Raw genomic sequence first — 7,975 nt, forward strand, 5'->3', positions numbered from 1 at the left:
ACACAAATAACAGAAGCATACACAATACTGAAGAGCTGATACAAAAAAATCAAAGACATCAACATACCCACAACAGTAATACTCACATCAATTGACATCATATCCATGTACACCAATATCCCTACACAGAAACCATCAACATCATCAAACAACAATTAGAAGAACAGGCAGACATACCCAAACCCCACACGTAGAAATACCTAGCATTCTAAACTAATCACAGAGCAAAGCTATTTCTCATTTGACAATCAACTCTACTCACAAGAAGATGGGCTTCCAATGGGGTCACCAGTCAATGGACTCCTAGTGACATAAACAAAGTCCACCCAAAAATAAAATTCATTATAGAAACATAAAAAAAAACAAAATGTTAAATTTCATTGACTTCCAAATATACAGACACAACAACCAACACCAATTCTCCATATACAGGAAAGTGACCACCACCAGCACAGCCATCACAAACATTCAAATCATCAGATTGCATATGAACTAGCGGGCTTCCAATATATGGTACATAGACTCCACTCACTGAAAACAACTATAACAATGAATTACAGGCAATCAGACAAATAGCTGTAGAGAACAGATACAACAGAAACACTATAGATAAACTAAACCACAAAATCAAATCAAAATTAAGAAAGACACTCAACACACAAAAACAAAAACCTTCTCAGCAACTTACAAACACACAGAACACACATATGAGCACACATGAACAAGAAACACCCACAACAACAAACAAGTGGTTCACTCTCACCTACAAAAACAAAGTAGCCCACAGAGTAGGCAACGTATTCGAAAAACAAGGGCTAAAAGTAGCGCACAGGACAGACAACTCAACACAGAGAAAACTAAGGACAAGCAACACAAACACAGACAAATACAATACATCTGATATTTACCAGCTAACATGTCAGGACTACAGAACAGTTTATATACGACAGACAAGCAGAAACTTTAATACCAGATAGAGAGAACACAGAAGAGCATTAAAAAGTAATAGCAGTCATTCCACATTTGCTGAACACGTTATGGACAAGAAACATAACCCAACAGACATCAATACTGACTTGAAAATTCTCAAGTGCAGGAACAGTCTCCCACAAAAACTAATCATTGAAGAAAACTATGAAATATAAAAAGCCATAGTTGAAGGAAAACAAGTAATAAATAAATACACAGCTAATGAGTTCTCTGTCTGAATCATTGATGATTGTCTGGGCCCTGTAATTAATTGGGAAGTTTCAGCTGTGACGGAGAGAGCCTGCAATCTCTGAGTTTTTATAAATCGTCCAAAAAGGCTTCGTCCAAATCTGAAATTTTAGATCTGTCGTAAACTGAACGAATTGTTCAAACGATCGATTTTCCCAACTGAATGCAGCGCTTAATAATAATAACAAATGCAAAGATCTTTTCTAGCAAGCCAGCCGCTGAATATTAAGACGAAGGGCTCCACCAGAGATTCTACTATGCTGATTTCATGTAAATAATAGATTTAAACTGTACACAGATAAAGGACAGAGAGAGAGAGAGAGAGAGAGAGAGAGCGAATGAAATTCTAGAAATTACCCAGAATCCTCAATTAGAATAATTGTTTGTTTGTCTTTTCAAGGATCAGCCTATTAAGAAAACATAAAGCCCTGACTTTATTGTAACGATTTATGTGTGAGAGTGAAAGAGCGATAAAGGCGACAGATACACTTCTGTACAGACAAAACATTACACCAAGTTAGCGGCAAGCTGCATTCACATAGACTTTCATCATTTGACAAAAAAAGTACTGAAAATTCATTATAATGGCCAATCCGTGACAGGACACGTTTTTGGACGTTGTTAAAATAATTTTGTTCTCTGTTTCATGTGAATTACGACGAGCCAACTTAACTTGGGAAAGAGAAGAAATACTCGCAGTCAAATCTACACAGATAAACAGCACGCTGGGCGCAGAAAAAAGGCCAGATCTATAATTTTTTATTAAAGATTGCTAGTATTCTGGAAGTAGACGTAGATTTGAACATTTACTAATTGTGTTCATGCCAGACGTAGGTTGAACTGCCCTAGTTGCATTTACCTGTATAAGTACTATAAGAAAGTAGCCACAGAAGTATTATTGTGTGAAGGGAGATATATACATATTGAATGTAGAATATTTATATGGTTTTAACTAGGGCAATGTTTAAGATGAGTCAAGCAGAGCAGAGCAACACGCAACAGCCTTCAGCTGTTAGCACTGAGGATAATAGTGATGCAGTAAGAAGTGTTATAGAACCGATCGCTACAGATAGCGCGATAGAACGCCCTGTAGACACGGTTAGAGATGTAACAGCAGGTATGCAACATGGATTAGATCCATTAGTAATTATCATGAGACAGATGCAGATGATAACCGAGAGCATGAATAATATGAAAACCGACATTAACGCGAAATTAGCCTCAGTTACTGAAGGGCAAAACCATTTGAATACAAAATTAGTCTCAGTTACTGAAGGGCAAAACCATTTGAATACAAAATTAGCCTCAGTTACTGAAGGGCAAGAAAATCTGAAAATTGACATTAACACGAAGTTAGCCTCAGTTACTGAAGGGCAAAATCAATTGAATACAAAATTAGCTTCAGTTACTGAAGGGCAGGAAAATTTGAAAACCGACATTAACGCGAAGTTCGCCTCAGTTAATGAGGGGCAGGAAAATCTGAAAGCTGAGATTAAGCAGCAGTTACACGACAGTTTTTCCGAATTAGAGCAGCGGATAGAGGCAAAGACAAAGGAACTTAAAGATCAGGCCGAAGAGACGGAACGAAAATTAACTGCACAAATAGAATTGGTTAAAGCTCAATGTGAGGAATCTACTCACCGCGTACGTGTAGAAATGAAGGAGTATGTGGCCATTAAGATAGATACCGTGCGGGAACAGGTGGAAATGGTTCCGCAATTAGTACAGAAGCAAGATGCCATGTCATGTGCAATTGCGCAACTTCCTGAATTGGCACGTACGCAGACTAACCTAAAGGAAAGTGTCGAACATCTGACAGAACGTCAAGACGTTATAGACCACCAAATTAATGTATTAACGGGTAAATTATCCGAAATCACATTAGAAAACAAAAGGCTAATGTGTGAAAACGTTGAGCAAAATGTTAAAGCAGCATTCCAGAGTCTATGCGGCAAACAGGAAGAGGATTTGTTTGCGAAAGGACTAGAGGAAGTGCGACAGCAGTTAGGTGCTGATTTCGAGCATTGGAAACAAACGATCGCAGAGTCGATACGCGTTTCACAACAAGGCTCAGAACAAATGAATACAGGCCAGCAGCAGAAGGTGGCGGCGGCTATAGAGCCAGTTACTGCACATTCGCACACAATACCGACTTGTGTAAGTAATTCAAATATTAAATTGCCACGAGCTAGTTGTTCGCGTGAAGTTTTATCTGACGGAGATTACGAAAGCCTTTGCCATGCCGAAGAAAAAATGATAAAGCATCGGCAATTTCAGATTTTTAACACTGACAAAAGGGGGGTCCATCCGATCGTTTTTATTCGAAGATTTAGAGGAGTGCTACCCAGAAATTGGTCGGAGTGGCAGAAGATCAGTTTCGTGACTGGGTATATACAAGGTTCGGGGGCGATCTGGGCCTCGGACATGACTTCTGTTTGCTCGACCTATGAAGATTTTGAGAAAGCGTTTTTAGCAAAGTTCTGGTCAGAAGGGGTACAGGAACGCCTAAGGCAGGAGGTGCTCTACCCAGAGCCTTTCTCTTTTTCAAAGGGAAGCCTTAGGAAGTATTTTGAAAAATATATAAATAAAACCAGATATTGGGACAGACCTATGCCTTTGCCAGATATAATAAACATACTTAAGGCAAGATTACCAACTAACATACGGAATCAATTAATTTACGGGAACGATAAAGACTTGGAGTCGTTCCTCACGACGTTAGATCATATAGACATTATAGAAGAGAACAACCAGAAAGCCCGTAACAATAGATTCCAATATAGGGAGATAGAACCTCCGCCAAATGGTAGGCAAGGGAACGCACAGAGATCGATAAATAGTGGAGAAACCCCTCAAAATCTCAACAATAATACCGGCAATAGTCTTGCGAGGGGCTATCCAAGGAACAACAGGAATGGGAAACGATACAATCCCGTATGGGGAAACGAAAGGAATTTCAGACCGCAAGCTTGGAACAATAACGGTAATAGAAAGTGGAATCAACCGGGGGGAATAAACTCAAACAACCAACATCAGTGGGGACGGACATCTGCGAATCAACCGGTAATTACCGAAGTGACGGACGATGTCAACCAACAGGCGAATCAAAATCCAACAAACTTGTAAGGACCCACTCGTGCCCCGGAGGAGCGGTCAACAATAGGTTGAGGGGCAACAGGATATGTGTACCCATGCTAACGTATAATGATGGACGATTACTGGCAGATGAATTGACCGAGGACTTAGAACCCCGAGATGAGGATAAGGAACAGTTGGCAGTAGCCGAAGTGCAAGTCATTTTGGAGACTGTACCTACAGTGGCGGTTTTAGACACAGCTGCAACCACAAATGTTATTTCGGAGGCTCTATTCAACAAGATCAGAAATATAAGACGAGTACCAATTTTTCCAGTTCAAAATTGCAGAATAATAGGCGCCGTTGGGGCTAGATCGGCTAATGTAAAAGTGCAGTCACTACTTAGTGTCGAAGTAGGAAATGTAGCAATATTAAGCACATTCCTTGTTGTGAAAAATTTGGTGGTAGACTGCATTATCGGAGTCGACAGCCTACGTCAATACGGATGCAGAATAGATTTTAAAACAGGAAAAATTTGGTTAAATGTAAATAAACAAGAAATTGAGTTGGACTTGTTGAAAAAGGAAAGCCTTACCAGAAAATATAATAGTGGGATCAGCGTGCAAGTAATCAGGACTGCACAGAATTCTAAACAGCACGTAAATAATGAGGTCCAAGTCAAAGGAGATTTCGGTCAATTAGTGTATGAGAAGTTAAATGAATCCGACTGCATTACTGAAGATCAGAAGAAGCAGCTCAAAGAATTATTATTAGTGTATGAAAACGTGTTTGATGAAAGGCCAGGAGTTATTAAGGGATACATATGCCATCTCTACGTTAAGCCGCACGAAACATATTGTAGAACTTTCTATCCTGTTCCCTGGAGGTTAAAGGCTCAAGTTCAAAAAGAAATAGATCGCATGTTGAAATGGGGTTTGCTCCCCATTGTTGGTCGTGCCAAAAGCAAATGGAACTGTGAGATTGGTACTCGACGCCAGGGAAATAAATAAAATCATAATTCCAGTAAGAACACATCCGGAAAACATAGACGAATTGATACAACGGTTCCGGGATGTCCAATATTTGACGAGCATCGATTTGCGGAGTTCTTATTGGCAGGTCAAGCTGGATGAGGTATCAAGGAAATATACAGCTTTCATTTATGCCGGAAGAAGTTACCAATTTACTGTAGTTCCTTTCGGACTCAACATTAGTGCTGGAATCTTTATAGCAGCTCTAGATTATGCTCTAGGCCCAGAACTAAGAAGCAGGATAACAGTATTTGTTGATGATATGCTTATTGCATCGAAGACCTGGGAGGAGCATATTACCTTACTGAGTCGGGTGTTGGACGTGTTCAAAACCATGGGAATAACTGCTAACCTACAGAAATCCCATTTTGCACTAAACAGAATCAAGTTACTGGGGCATATAATTGACGCAAAGGGAATTTTACCGACCAAGGAGAAGCTAATTGCGATTAGTAAGTTTCCAACACCGAGAAATAGGAGGCAATTAAAAGGGTTTATGGGTCTTGCCTCATTTTTTAGAAGATTTATAACGAATCAGGCCATGAATGCAGCAGCTCTCAATAGTTTGCTGAACAAGGATGTGCCCTGGCTTTGGACATTAGAGTGTCAAGAAGCATTTGAAGAGATAAAGAAGCAATTAGTAAATGCACCGCTTTTGTACCATCCGGACATGCAAGAGGAATTCTACTTGTCAACAGATTCGTCAAATGTGGGTCTTGGAGTGTGCCTTTTCCAAGTACGCAAGATAAATGGACAGCTTACCTTTTGTCCTATTGCGTTCGCTAGTCGTGTTTTGCCCAACTGTGAACGAACGTACACGACGACAGAATTAGAGGCCCTTGCGGTCGTCTGGGGGTTTAAAAAATTTCATTATTATTTATATGGGTCGAAGACTATTGTATATTGCGATCACCAATCATTAACGTTTTTACAAACGTGTAAACTGTTACACCCCAGACTGGCTAGATGGACGCTCGCTCTGCAACAATACCAGTTTAAGATCGTACATGTCTCAGGGCAGCAAAACATTATTGCTGACGCTCTATCAAGGTCACCGCTGGGTTTAACAAAAGAGATTGAAGTAAATAATTCCTCAGAATTCCCTGTCTTGCTGCTGCAGGAAAATCCATTTAAGACGTACTACGTCAATTTGTGTGTGCATATGGCCCAGTTACAGAAAAAGGATGCTCAATGGGGAAGTGTCATTCAAAGGTTACAACAGCAACCTTCGGATCAGATGGCAAACTATTACAAGCTAGTAAATGGCGTATTATTTTTCCGCTGTGGAAGGCCAAACAAAGTCCGTTGGTGTGTTTGTATACCTGAGGCACAAATAGAGAAACTTGTATGGTTCACTCATTTGACCTGGGGACATTTCGGTGCGACAAAATGTGCAGACAAAATAAGTGGTTACTGTTATTTTCCCAACATAAAGCGCAGAGTGCATGAGGTCTTAAAGAGGTGCATAATCTGTCAAAAAACAAAGCCAGATTCAAAAGGGACTAAGCATCCATTATGCTCTATATTAGTACAAGAACCAAAAGGATTAATTTCGTGCGATCTATGTGGACCGTTACCTACTTCCAGAGGTGGTGTTAAATATGTGTTGGCATTTCTCGATGTGTGTACGAAATACGTAAAGCTATACCCGATAAAGGCGGCTACAGCCAAAGTAATTGTATTAAGATTGATAAGGGATTATCTTCCACATGTTGGTACACCTAAGGCGATCATAACAGACAATGCTAAATTATTCACGGGACTCCGATGGAAGCAGACTTTGTCTCAAGTCGGCGTGAAACACATACTAACATCATTTTACCACCCACAAGGCAATTTGGTTGAGAGGATTTTTAGAGAATTCAATCGATTTATGAGGACGTATTGCCATAATAAGCAAACTGCGTGGGCAAATTATGTGGAAGAGTTTGAGCAGATATACAATAACATGCCCCACTCCTCAACGGGATATACACCTCGTGAATTGATGTTCGAAACAAAAGAGGAAAACTTCTGGACTGACCATATCCCCAAAACTCAGGAAACTGAGATGCCTTGGGAAGAAAAAATAAGACAAGCTATCATAAACATGACGAAAAAGGCTGATCAAAGAAAACAACGATATGACAAATTAATCAAAAGGGTACAGACATACCATGTTGGAGAGAAGGTACTAGTCAAACGACATACCAAATCATCCGTAATAAAGAAAAGTATCAAGAAATGGGAGTTACTATATACTGGCCCATACATTATCCTACAAATTCCGAATCCTGGAGCTTATCTGTTAGCATACCCGGGATCGAACAAAATAAAAGGGTTATTTTCTCATAACGACTTAAAAAAATATAATGAAGATTAGAAGATAGTGAGGAATGGTGTTCCGAGTGACAGAAATGAACGCTCGTAAAAAACATAATAATAAACTGTGTGTGTGTAGTGATAGAAACCTGTAAATTGAAATAGTTAATCAGTGACATAGAGTATAGAAATAGTGACTAACTATTATTATCGAGTGTTGTAAAGAAGATAGTGGAGATAGGCTTCACTTGTGTTGGGGTGAATATAGAACTTTAGCATTGCTAATGTCATCAAGAATGATTAAGGATCTAACTGACCTTCAAGAAGAATGAAATGTTTCCCGCAAATGA

This window comes from Schistocerca nitens, chromosome 5 (assembly GCF_023898315.1).
Source record: "Schistocerca nitens isolate TAMUIC-IGC-003100 chromosome 5, iqSchNite1.1, whole genome shotgun sequence".
In the NCBI taxonomy this organism is placed as follows: Eukaryota; Metazoa; Arthropoda; class Insecta; order Orthoptera; family Acrididae; genus Schistocerca; species Schistocerca nitens.